At 38.3% G+C, this 14,074-nt stretch overlaps 1 protein-coding gene across 1 annotated transcript in view; it reads left to right on the forward strand.

The window, feature by feature from the left end:
* Positions 1-3,187: 3,187 nt before the first annotated feature.
* The window catches only part of baiap3 (BAI1 associated protein 3), an 84,075-nt gene continuing 73,188 nt past the window's right edge, over positions 3,188-14,074 (forward strand). The window contains exon 1 of the mRNA XM_067420585.1: positions 3,188-3,487. The gene's annotated coding sequence lies outside the window, so the exon portion shown is untranslated. The remainder of the gene's footprint in view (positions 3,488-14,074) is intronic.

Genomic DNA, 14,074 nt, shown 5'->3' on the forward strand with positions numbered 1-14,074 from the left:
AATAAACAGAGGAGGGTTGGAAATAGATTTTTTGTTTTGTTTGTAGCTTCTATCTAACTGCTTGTTCAAAACAGTAACATGGCTGTACTTTAATTGTTTATCATTGAAAAGCTGTGATTTTAAAACCTATAAGAATTTTGATGCTGATAATCCTAATCTATTCCACCATTCAAGCCAGGTACTACGATTTCAGCACAGTTGGGAAATCAACTAAAGTAAATAACCGTTGGATACAGCATCCCCACCTTCTTGTTTGCAGGCAAAGCCATTTAGAGCGCCTTCCAGCCATTTAGAAATCCTTTGCTGAGAAGAGATGCCCGGCTGGTGCTTTGTTTTATTGGCTCTGCTAAAGAATAATTTCAGTACTGAGAGGCACCTCACCCCAGCAGCTACGTAATTAATGTGTCCGAGCCTATTTATAGTAGCGAGGAAAGGCAGTGGAGACGTGGGTGGTAGATGGGTGAGGGGTGCGGATGGTGGTGAGGTATAAGGAACGAGCCGGAGGGGTGGTGGTGGTGTGTGTGTTGGGGGGTGGGGGGGGTGGCACTCTTTACGTTGCCTCTCGGTCCTTAGTCGTGAAATCTGAGACTCTTCTATGTGAATGACAAATAGTCAAACGCTCTAAGACAGCGTCTGGTGTAGCAAAGAAATACACAAATTGAATAAAGCCTGAAAACATCAGATCTTTAGAGGATTTTCAGATTCCCACTTTTACCTCTTCTGCTCACACACACACACACACACACACACACACACACACACACACACACACACACACACACACACACACACACACACACACACACACGTTGGTCTATGTGGTTTACAGGGACTCTCCATAGGCGTAATGGTTTTTATACCGTACAAACCGTATTTTCTATCCCCTTACACTGCCCCTGCCCCTAAACCTACCCATCACAGGAAACATTCTGCATTTTTACTTTCTCAAAAAAACATCATTTAGTATGTTTTTAAGGCCATTTGAATTATGAGGACATTTGATATGTCCTCATAAACCACATTTATAGTGTAATACCAGTGTAATACCCATGTAGTTATACAAATTTGTGTCCTCATAAACCACATAAACAGGCTCACACACACACACACACACACACACACACACACACACACACACACACACACACACACACACACACACACACAGTGTTTCCATGTTTTATGGGGACTTTCCACAGGTTTAATGGTTTTTATACTGTACAAACCATATTTTCTATCCCCTTACACTGCCCCTGTCCCTAAACTTACCCATCACACGAAACATTCTGCATTTTTACTTTCTCAAAAATAAAAAATAAACTCATCCTGTATGATTTATAAGCATTGTGAAAAATAGGGACATGGCCAATGTCCTCATATTTCACCCTCTCCTTGTAATACCTGTCATACCCATGTCATTATACACATTTGTGTCCAAAAGGTTCTTTATAAAAGAAAAGGGTTCTTTAGATTATGAAAAGGTTCATCACACAAGCAAAGCGCTTAACAGGTCTTTGGGGTCACTCGTAAAAAATAAAGGTTCCAAGGTTTTTTTTTTTTTTACAACAATACAACAGAAGAACCATTTTGGTTTCCCAAAATAACAAAATATATTTTTTCTTAGTGTGAAGAACATTTCATAATTCTAAAGAATCATTTTCCGCTTTAAAGAAACTTTTGTTGAATGGAAATGTTCCAGATGTTGAACAGAACCATCAATGCCAACAAAGAACCGTTATTCATATGGCATTGCTCTGAAAACTTTATTTTTACAAGTCTAAATATTAATTTTGTGTCAAATGTTTGTTTCTCCTAAAACGGATGATTAGAAATAAAACAGACAATTGTTGACATGGTAAGAGCAAAGAGCTATAAAATGAATTTGGTTAGCATAGCTCAGAACATTTCGATTAGAAGAAATTGACATTTGAGTTCAGCTGGAGAGCTGATGTCTGATGATTAGCATCTTAACAAATCAGAGCAGAGTTTGGGACATTGTTTTTAAAGGAGATGTGTTCAGGTCTTTTTCCGAGGATAAAAAATGAGTAGAAGATTACACTAATGTCTCTATTCCCTCTCCATTGAATCTGATTGCTGTAGGAGAAACAACTGAGATATCAAGGAGGTCTTTGACCCCTGGTCTTCTCCACAAAAATGCCGATAACTGAATCGCCTGGGGTTCTGCTCGAGTCTAAAAGCTCCTGTGTGAGACTTTAAACAAAATGAACAACTGGCATTTGACAAAGATTGCGTTTTAATTTCCTATTTTTACTTGCTGGATTAGTCTGTTGAGTGTGACATTGATGTTGACACTAATCTATAGGTTATCTAATTTAGTTTCCCATGTTGAATCAATAACCAGCCAGCCTATATATTAATCAATCAAAAGTGGGCCATTTTGAAATAACACCCAATTTACAGCCTGTCACGTGTGCACATTTAAATGAAACCTGGAGACGAAACTAAAGAATAAGAAACAAGTGAAGGTGATTTTCCTCTTCGTCCTGTGCTTTCTTCCCTTGCTCCGAGCCCTAAAAACATCATGTTTCATCATATTCTCACACACATGGGCATGATCACAAGGCTCTCACACGTTTGGTCTGTGACAGTATGAGTCACCGCACTGTTTGGGAGCTCGGGTCCATGCTTCTGTTTTACTCATACTAATAAACGTCTCAGATACTGTCTGCAGGGTAGCACCTCCTCCTACTGGTTTGTCTAATTGGAACAAAATAGAGGAGACCTACATAAATGCCAAGTCTTGGCTGTGGCTTTCTCTCTGTGAGCTTTGAAAAACAAGGTTTTATGGAGGTTTTGTGAAATTTGCCTTAGTTATGCAATGGCACAGTATGCAAACCCCACAGTTAAGGGCGAGTCAATTATTGGGCTGATTTATTAAATTGTAGGCTGTCCAAATTGTGATATTCATCTGTTTGGCAGGCAACAATCAAGCAACCATTAAAGAGAATCTATTATTTTCTAGGCTTTAAAAAAAATAAGCAGCTGACTTGCTCTACAAACATTCACACTTTCTGTACGTTTTTACCTGCTGTTTATGGTTTTGTATATAGGACTCTGATGAGCATTTCTTTTATTTCATGTTATAGTACCTTCTCTACACATACAGATGAAATGGGCTTTTGTTCTGTAATGGTATAAAAGACGGCAAAGCTGTCCTTTCTTGGCAAAGCGGCTGACAGCCCCTCAGCAACAGCTCGAGGCATGCAAAGTAGTCTTGCACTTCCCTTTACCATATACGGATTATGCCGGTGCGCACGAAAGCAGACGGAAACGTCTAGGAGAAATTAAAACGTTTTCCTGTCATCAGATGAGGACAAATTAACGTATATTGCTTAACAATAACATCTCCCGTCTTAAAGAGATATACCACCAACCAGTTGCGTAGATTTCGATGGGAGAAGAAAAGTCTGAGAGGCACAGAAACAGTCGCGCGCGCATCGCACAGCAGTGAATGAGAAATCCACAGGTGAGGTGCATTTATTATGGATTCATACCTGCATTGTATACTGCCTGTATCATAGCCATTCATTTAAAATGGGGAATTATAGTCTAATAAGCATCAGCGTGAAGTGTTACTAGCTTATTCTAGATTTTCTGTGAGTACAAGTCAGTGTATTGCTTTATAGCCTACCTACCTTACGTTGTTACTGGATTTCTCTATTAAACTAAATCACATTATTTGTATTTTAGTTTGCCTGGTGGCTTTTTGTGAGTTTGAATTGCGTTTTAGTTGTGTAAAGAATTTGTTTTAAGATTTTTCAACATTTTATATAGGTTGCATCCTTTTTTTGTGTGTGTGTGTGTGCTGTGTTCAGATCTGTGTAGTTCAACACCTGTAGCTGGCTCTCAACAGATGCGATAGTATAGAAGTAGATATCACAGAGCTCTCTTTTTTGTCTAGTTTTACTGAGAATAAAAAAAAAAAATTACCTGAACAGAAACTCCACCATCATTTAGCTTCTGTCATATGCATGCAAAGAGCAGTCATTACACCAAAGTAGACTTCGTGATCATGTTTTTTTTTTTTTTTTTTGGTGTGTTAGTTGATGCAGTGTTTCATATCATGTTTAAATGTCAAGATTGTAAAATATAATCATTTAAATGGTATAAAAGCATTTTTTGTTGTTGTCCAAATTAGACATTTTAAATGTGTGTGGGTTTCAGCTTCTAAGTAGAAATAATGCAGTACCAATTGAAAGATGTTTGTCTTAGAGTGCCAATAAAAATTAGTACCTTTAACAATTTTCATTTAAATGCGTATTTTGTTTTACCCCTCAGTAATGTGATGGTGCAATGATGCACAAGGGAGTTTGTTTCCAAGACAACAACACATATAGACAGAAGATAAGGTTGACAACCCAAGAAGCAAATTAGAAATCAATTGTATACCATTCATTTAAATACAGTGCAAAAACTGTTCAGTTCAATGCAAAACAAAACTATTTGTTTTTATGCAAATTAAATGCCAAATTTGACCTAAACAACTTAAAGGGATAGTTCACCAAAAAATAAAAAAATAGCCCATGATTTACTCACCCTCAAACCATATGACAACCTCTTTTCAGAAGAATATCAGAGTTATATTAAAAATGTCCTGACTAATCAAAGCTTTATACTGTTAGAGAATGGCAGCCCACAATTTGAAGCCCGAAAAAAGTGCATCCATCCCTCATAAATATACTCCACACAGCTCCTGGGGGTGAATACATGTCTTCTGAAGTTAATTGATGGGTTTTTGTAAGAAAAATATTCATATTTAACACATGATAAAGTAAAATATCTATTTAACTTAAGCAGTAAAAGTAACGCCTCTTGCAGTTCAAAACGCTGTGACCGACATCATCATCAGGCCTTTTTCCATAATTTGAATACAGAAGGCGTTGTGCCGGAAGCTAGATATTTTACTTTAATATATGTTATATATGGATATTTTTCTTACAAAAACCCATCAATTCACTTTAGAAGGTCTAAATTAACCCACCAGAGCCACATGGATTACTTTTATAATCAATGGATTCCCTTTTTTGGGCTTCAAATTTTGGGCTGAGTTTATTCTTAAAAGTGTTAAAAATAACAACATTGATGATCTTAGTGAAATGAATTAGAGTCGAAAAATGATTTAGATAGATTAAAATGCAGATTTTATATGATTTTAATAAAGGTTTATCTTTTGTATTTTTGTAAACTAATAAATGGTAAAGAATACAGAAATATCGTATACAAGATTGAGGTATCAAGATGGAAAATACTTCTTTTTCTTTTTCCATAAAGAAGCAAGCGCTCACACATGAGCTTGTCCCAGTGTAATTGAATGTGAAAGCTCGGGCAGACTTCCCTTTGGTCTCTGATTGACAGTTTAAATCTGTGCTGTTCTTAATGGGGGCTTGAGCAGACGTGTGAGCAGAGCTTCCTGCCACAGGTGAAAGACAGCTCTCTCCATTCTCTCATCTGTCTTTCAGTGAGTTGCTGTGAACGTCTCAGTACAGCTAAAGAAAGACGAGTAATTGTTTTACTTTTTTGTAGCGAATATGTATTTTAACGTGCTGCAGTCAGATGCAGTTTTGGCGTTTAAGTGCTCCTTTGATTTGAAGTTAAACTGTATTTTATTAGAGCTGTTGGCTTGTAAAAGTCTATCCACTTTTTTCTATCCCTCTCTAAAATCATGATAGCTCATCATCATTTACCCTTTATTTTACCCAATAATCAGCTGCTCCACTTTAGAGTAACAGCTTACTGCCTAATTTAAAAAGGCCTCTTAGAATTTGCTGCTGATTTAAAAATATATTCCAGTCTTATTCTAACAGTGGCCTGTTAAAACCATTGGAAATGTACCTTGTGATGCTTATTTCATATGATTTTATGCTGTGAATTGGACTGCATAGCCTGACAACTGGAACATTTTTGTATTAAATTGTATTGGTTCATCCCTAAAAACTATCATGTCATTCCAAATCTATAATTGCTGCAGATTCTTCACTTCCTTATGATGAGAATTCATAGCAATATTTGATTATCCTGATAATGTCCAATAAAATGCACAATACACCCAATTGTTCGCAGTCTATTCCATAAAGCTTTGTGTGAAGAACAAACTGAAATTTAAGTAATTACCGGTATTCTCAAAGAGTCAGTGGCGTTAAATCCGAGAACCACAAAACTATAGTTTTGAAGTATAGTTCATATTTTATGTTTGGAGATTAACAGCGGTCAAACTTTTTATTCTAATAAAGAAATAGTCATACAGGTTTAGAATGACATGAGGGTTAAAAAATATTTTTTTTTTGGCTGATGGACTATCTTTTTAAAGGAAAGAGTTTAACAGTTGAGTTTTATCGTTTTTGAATCCATTCAGCCGATCTCTGTATCTGGCGGTAGCACTTTTAGCATAGCTTAGCATACATCATTGAATTGGATTAGAACATTAGCATTACTCTCAAAATTGACCAAAGACTTTATTTTTTCAAAGATAATATTTTTCCTATTAAAACTTGACTTCTGTAGTTACATTGTGTACTAAGTCCAACGGAAAATGAAAAGTTTCGATTTTTAGGCCGATATAGATATAAACTATTCTCTCATTCCTGGTATTACGCAGCGCCTGAAAGTAGTTCTCAGATAGGTAACTTCCAATGCGACCGACACTAAGTTTGTGTAGTTGCAGAAAATGCTTGCAGAGTTGCTGCCGGCAAATTATGTAATGGATTTACTGTGTGATTAGCCATGGTCCTGTGTGTCGTGAAGGACTGTGATAGTAAGTCAAAGGTGTATTCTACCATCGTGTTTCACAGAATACCAACGAAGAACAAGGAACGAAAGAATCAGTGGTTATGATCTAAAAAAATAAAAATGTTTTGGTTGGTCTTAGTACACAATGTAAACTATAGAAGTGTAAAGTTTTATATAGGAAAAATATTGAAAGTCATTGGTCATTTTTTTAGCGCGATGCTAATGGTCTAATTCAATTCAATGATGTATGCTAAGCTAAGCTAAAAGTGCTACGGCCAGATACCGAGATCAGCTGATTCTACTGTTTAACTCTAAGGGACTTGGAAAATGAGCCTATTTTTTAAAATGTGGAGTGTTCCTTTAACACTCCATAACAAATTTCTTGAAGAAAGCCTGTTAAACTAGCCTGACAAGCCAGACCCACATCAAGATGTTTGGTCTGGAAACTCACCATAGACAGGGCTCAATCTGAGGGGCGGGATAAACGGTTGTCTTTCAATCTCCCTCTGCATGCGATAGGATAGGGCTACACCAACCAGAGCAACGAAGGTGAAGCAGAGCTCGCTGGCTGATTAAACATTCACCGTATCCGGTCGGCAAAACTCTGAACACATCTTCCCTTTTTAAGAATGACTTCAGTGCCATTCTTTGTTCTTTTCTCAGAGGAAAGCTTAACTCCAAGTCTTCCAGAGTCACGGTCAAAGCTGATTCGAAAGACCGCCGTTCGCCAGTTTCTGTGTTTACTAGAAGCACGCAAACGCAACTCGGCCATCGTCATTATGGCCCCGCCCGCCGACTCTATACACGATGTGATTGGGCTGTCCAGATTTTGAGGAACACAGCTCAGAAGGGTATTGAGAGTTCCTAGACGACACTTGCGGGCAAATTAAATTTGCTGCCTCTAGGGTGCGTCTAGATTTCTAGGCTACTGTTAAACTGCTCTTTAACTCTTTCCCTGCCAACTTTTTTTTTTTTTTTTTTTTTTTTTTGCCAGCCGCCAGGGTTTTTGACTATTTTCACCAAAATGTAATAGTTCATAGAATATTTTGTTTTGTGAATATCTGAGTGGCAATATATCAAAAGAAAGAACTGACCCTCTTCTTAAAAAAAATAAAAAATTGCATCCATTTTTTATCAGCACTTGAATGGGTAAGTTTCATAAAAAAAGCTATATTTTGAACTAAAAGCTGAGAAAATCACGTTTTTGTGAAAGACTTTTTCCAGATTAGATTCAGAGCAATGATCAAACACAGATGGAGGAGATTGAGTCAATCAACACTCCTAATGCTTGCACAGTCCTGTAACTCAACCTGGGTCCACATTTCATTTACTAACATTAGGCAATTTTGATATCATATGATGTTTAATGAGAGTTCGGTTCGTTTGGATGATGGGAACGAACTTCCGAACTCGGATGCGCACCCTTGAACCGTATCCGTGTCCGCTTAAAAAGGTGGTCTGGGGTTCGGTTCATGTGAACTTCAGTATGGTTCGTTGCTGATGTGAACACAATCGTGAAAATAAACCACTATTAATGATATATGATTTGATGAAAATGTGTTTTGTGAGTGTTTCACTCATTTACCTGACGAGCATTACTGACATACTACAAGCAGAGAGCTGTAGATCTCATTTCTGCTCGTCTTCGGCGTTTTTTTAAACAAAAATATAAGTGACAGGGAGCAGTGCAATGCATTTCGTAGTCTTCACACTCGCCATCGTTACTAAACAACGGGGTAAACAGCTGCTGCTTTGATGATGCAAACCCCGGTTCGGACCCAAATAATATAATATGAACACTGTCCAGCGGGGGCAGGGGGAGAGGTTGGAGCAATAGAACTCGGGTTTTGTCCAGGCAATCGAACCAAGTATGAAAGCACCCTTAGTTAATGACCTATCAGCCTGTGCCATCTAGAGTTTCATGACAGAACTGTTTAATTAGACAATGGTGGACATTTTTTCAAGATATAACATAGTCTTGGAAAATGATGACATCTTGGGCAAATACTAGACTAACTATACTGATTTTCAAGACAGTTGGACAAAAGGTTTCATAGCCATTTACAAATAGATACAAATGAAATATTGTGTAATAAAATAAAAAATAAAAAAAATTAAAAGGTAATATTTTACAAAAAAATGTCAGTCCTTATGCTTATGCTTTAAGGGTCATGAAACCCATAGACAGTAAAAGAAATGGACAGAGCTATCCCATTGACTTCAACGGCAGAAAAATGAGGCCAATCAGAGGCACTCACTTCCTGATGGCTGAGCGAACTGCGCAGGCTCAGACTGAGCTTGACGACGTAGTTGTGACGTGAGCAACCTGTTGGACAGCTGTAGGTCTTCTAGTAGTTGTGGAAAGTGAAATCTGAATCACGTTGTTTAAATATTTTCTCCCGTTGCTTTTGGCTCACTATGGGCTTCTCCCCATTCTTCCCCCTTGACTTTATCAGACTTTATGTCTCCACGTCCCCCTGACTGTCTCATAGACAGAACAAGATTGCCTCTGAGCGTCTCCTCAGGTCTATACGGTAATTTCTCAACTGTACGACAGAGTCGCGTTGGTTATGACGCAATCGTTAGCCTATTTTTACAAAAACAGCTTCTGTGGGGCGATAGTAAGATACAAGGTAATGGAGCCTTTTATGCATTGTCGTGTTTCTTTATAAATAAACAATAGACAAATGGAGTCTTTAAACGCCTCAGATGTAAAGTTATTCACTGTCAAAGGGACTCAAAAATTAATGGGAGTCAATGGGATGCTAACAGCAGGTGATGGCTTGGTTAGCAATGGCCGCCCCTATGGGTGGAACGCTTTCTGAGTGCTAGATTACCCTCTTGATAAAACCCCCTGTTTAGCACAAAGACTGTAACAAAATATGGACGTAGTGTCCGTGACATCACCCATAGGTTTCCGATAAGCCGTTCTGAAGCTTAAAGTAGGGGCGAGCTGGGCGTTGCCATCTTGAGAGTGAGTCATCGCGTGTCACTCCCTCATAACAGAAGATGGGCAAATAGGCGGGATGTGCGCGGAGCTGAGGTGACGCAATGACTATAGACGGCAGATAAATGGCTATCCACTTGTAACCACGCCCTTAATTATGCAGAACTTTAAGGCTTTCTATAACGTAAACGAATGAGTTATAAAAAAAATTCACCCCCCTCACAGTTGTCATGAAGATCAAAATTAGTCTTATAGGCTAAAACCACAATTTGCACCAGGCTGTAACCATGTTTTTTTCTGCTTTAAAGTTGAGAGTTTTAACATGGGGCCCAATGAGATTCTGCTCCCTTCTGGAGCCTGTCCCTAGTGGCCAGTTGAGGAATTACAGTTTACATTACTTCCGTATTGGCTTCAAGAGAGATCGCGGGAGGTTGCCGTTTGGTTTAGCAGCAGTCAGTTCTCAGCAGTTTTGAAAAATGCTATAAGAGTGGGCGTGGTTTAGCTGTGGAGAAGAAGGGGGTGAGGGGAGAGTGACAGCACAACAACTGCATTTCGCTCTCATTAAAAACAACAAAGCTTCCCACAAATGTATACTGCAAATTACCATTAAGTTACACGCAACACAATATACACATGGATTTGTAAGCTCACCGTTACACATATTATATATAATAGACTTATTTTATAACACACTTTTCATTATGAAGAATCTCAAAGTGCAACAATGGAAAAAGAGATTTTTTTTTCCAAAAATGAATAAAATGTAAAAATAAAGACTAATACAAACAATCAACACATAAGCCTTTCTGTACAGAAAAGTCTTCAGTTCAGCTTTAAACTTTAAACTGAATATATATATCCTGTAAAAGCTTCACAATTAAATGCATAGCAATTTGCAATTTGTTCTCTGCATCAAAAAAATCAAAAATATAAATGAACACGCTGTTGTATAACTTTGATAACTTTTTGTGGAGCTTGATATGCCATTTGGTTGGTGAAGAGTGGTTCATAGTGTGTTTGAATCGCTTTCGCGTTGTAGTCTCAGGATCTATTGAAGAGAACATAGGTAACAGAAACACTCATACAATGCAGAAAAATTGGATTAATGGATCTCGTTTTCGATTCATTAATGCATCTCTCACTTACTATGCAATCTCACTGTTAAGAAACAGTCAGAGGAATATGCCTGATGTCATGACATGACGCATATCAATGCGTGATGTCATGATTAATTAAATTGTTAGTTCACCCAAAAATGAAATATATGTAATAAACTCCTCTCCCTAATGTCGTTCCACACTCGTAAGACCGCCGTTCATTTTCAGACACAGTTTAAGATATTTTATATGCAGTCCGAGAGTGTATGGAAGTGTATGCACTCTATACTGTCCATGTCCAGAAAGGGAATAAAAACATCATCAGAGTAGTCCATATGTGACATCAGTTAATTAGAATCTCTTGAAGCACTGAAAATACATTTTGGTCCAAAAATAACAAAAACTATGACTTTATTCAGCATTGTCTTCTCTTCTGGGTTTGTTTTCAAACCTCAAATAAAGTAGCCTAGAAATCTAGACGCGCCCTAGCGGCAGCAAATTTAATCTGCCCGCAAGTGTCATCTGGGAACTCTCAATACCCTTTTGAGCTGTATTTGCCTAACTCTTGCCGGGCCAATCACATCGTGTATAGAGTCGGTGGGTGGGGCCATAATGACGGCAGCCGAGTTGTGTTTGCGTGCTTCTAGTAAACACAGAAACTGGGGAACGGCGGCAGTCTTTCGAATCAGCTTTGCCGCGACTCTGGAAGACTTGGAGTTAAGCTTTTCTCTGAGAAAAGAACAAAGAACGACACTGAAGTCATTCTTAAAAAGGGAAGATGTGTTCGGAGTTTAGCCGACCGGATACGGTGAATGTTTAATCTGTCAACATGCTCTGTTTCACCTTCGTTGCTCTGGTTGGTTGTAGCGCTATCCTATCGCATGCAGAGGGAGTTTGAAAGACAACCGTTTATCCCGCCCCTCGGATTGAGCCCTGTCTATGGTGAGTTTCCAGACTAAACATCTTGATGGTGGTCTGGCTTGTCGGTCTACAAATAAAGATTAAAATGGTTATGAATCAGCATATTGATTCATGATTCAGATCACCAATGTCAAGTGATTTCAGCAGTTTGACACGCGATCCGGATCATGAATTCATTTTTGGGTGAACTAACTCTTTAAACACATGCTTTCATGAATAAAGCAACATGACTTCTCATAGGAGAAAAACACGTATAGTCTCATGAATAATTATGAGACACCGATGAGTCATTGTCGCGCTATAGTTCGAGAAAACGTCACAGCCTACGATGCCATAAAGTAGAATTTAAACCAGGAAGTTGAAAAAAGCAAAAAGCTTTAAAATGAACTATTTTTCTCCCGGATTCAACACTAGACGGTATCAATGTCTTCCATGATGTTCAACACACATACTTGTGTTAAAATCTCAGGAATTTTGGTTTAGTGTTTCATGACCCTTTAAGAATATTGAAGTGTTACCTCAGCAACAATGTCAAACTCTATTGAAATCAATTCTGTGCGTCGTCTCCTATGCACAGTGCTATTTGTGTCGCTGCCTATAGCTAAAGACAAGGACTCAAACATATTGATTGATTTAAGATGATGGCTAGTTTACAGCAAGAAGTCGAAGATCGCAGTGCAGGTCGTCTGCTGAAGTTCATCTAGAGAGCAGACGTGTGAGATGACAGCATGATGTTTGTTGACATGTCAAGAATCAGCTGTCCCGTTTGTATGTGATCAAAATCTTGTGAGAATGTATTGGAGAATATATCCTTGTGGAGAAGGTCCAGGGAGAACAAAAGTCTCAGTCGTAATTGAAGCACCTAATCAGGAAACACTTGTATACACCACCATGTCAGGAGTCTTTTAGTGCCCGCAGGGAGACAATTTCAGTCTTGCAGTGTTCTTGTAGCACTTTGGTGGAGAGTTTTTAAAATCATTTGTGGTGCCATGATGGTTATAGTATGCTGCCTTAGAGGCAAGTTTCCAATGTAGGCAACAAAGTAGCTCACTAGGTTTAGGAATAGGGCTAATATTTATATCCAGTTACACAACACACGTCTTTACCTATACCTCCTGATTTATGGATAGTTATGCATGGTAGCATAACTTATATAATACAGAAGATGAATAATGATTGGTTGGATATATAGTTCACGAGTTCACACTTACATCAATTAAATAGAGTAAAGATTATGCGTATTTGGCATGCTGTCCAGGGGAGGGCTCCGGGCTCTGATTTTTGCCCGAACCCAGAGTATCCACAACTTTCCCGAACTCTGACCTTTCCCATGATCACTATGGCAACGTAGAACACGCCGGTAACGAACTTCCGGTTTACATTGGTCTGTACTGTTATCAGCTAAACGCTTGGTTGTATTATCAGGATTCAGGAGTAGACTTTTACAACAACGCTTCAGGCAAAATGATCACATGTCCCAGATGGTCGCATGGATCTGACTATCTTACTAATATCTGTAGTATTAAGCGATTCACCTGAGTTATGCGGTGCACACATTTTGCCACTGTGTGGTAGGCCAGCTTGGCTGTTCCTATGATCCACGCAAGAGTTACCTTCCGTCAATGCGCCTGTAAATCGATTTTATTTTATTATAAATAAAGGTTTATTTGTTTCTAGTTATTTATTTTGTTAGATATTTCCACTTAATTATTATTTTCATAATTTTATTTTCCCGCGACTCGCACACAATGTGCGTCTCAATCGGCTCCCTAGTTCAGTTGTCAGGGCACTGATCAGGGAGTCAGCCCATTGACTTATGCCCTGATCAGTGCCCTGACTAGTGAACTAGGGAGCCGATTGAGACGCAGGGAATATCTTGCCGCCCGCATCCGCATTCACCCATCAAATATTATCCCGCGTCGCACTCAGTTGTGCTGGGTCCCGCTGGAGTGCAGGTCTATATTTGGAAGGTAACGCTGAGAGGTCTTGATACACATTAAATCTGTAAATTATTGAAAACAATAAACATACCCCTTGCAAAAAAGTATACAGTTGTACTGCAGTATTTTAAATAGGTTAAACTAATATATTATATAAACTAAATAATTAAATTAATTGTTAATTTCTATTACAATATATACTTAAATTAAGTTCGTCCGTCTATTTTCATGTTGATTAAAAAAAAAGTCTACTGACAATGTCTGACATGATTTCAACAATTACAAATATTAAAATATAAATATTACTTCTACATCACAATTCTTGAGTTTATTTGAAGCTCGTTGTGCATTGAATGGAGTGCGTAGGGTGTAGAAACATGTCAAACGGGTCCGTTTATGTTGCATGGTTTATGGAAGCAAGT

Source organism: Pseudorasbora parva, chromosome 2 (genome assembly GCF_024679245.1).
Source record: "Pseudorasbora parva isolate DD20220531a chromosome 2, ASM2467924v1, whole genome shotgun sequence".
NCBI lineage: Eukaryota > Metazoa > Chordata > Actinopteri > Cypriniformes > Gobionidae > Pseudorasbora > Pseudorasbora parva.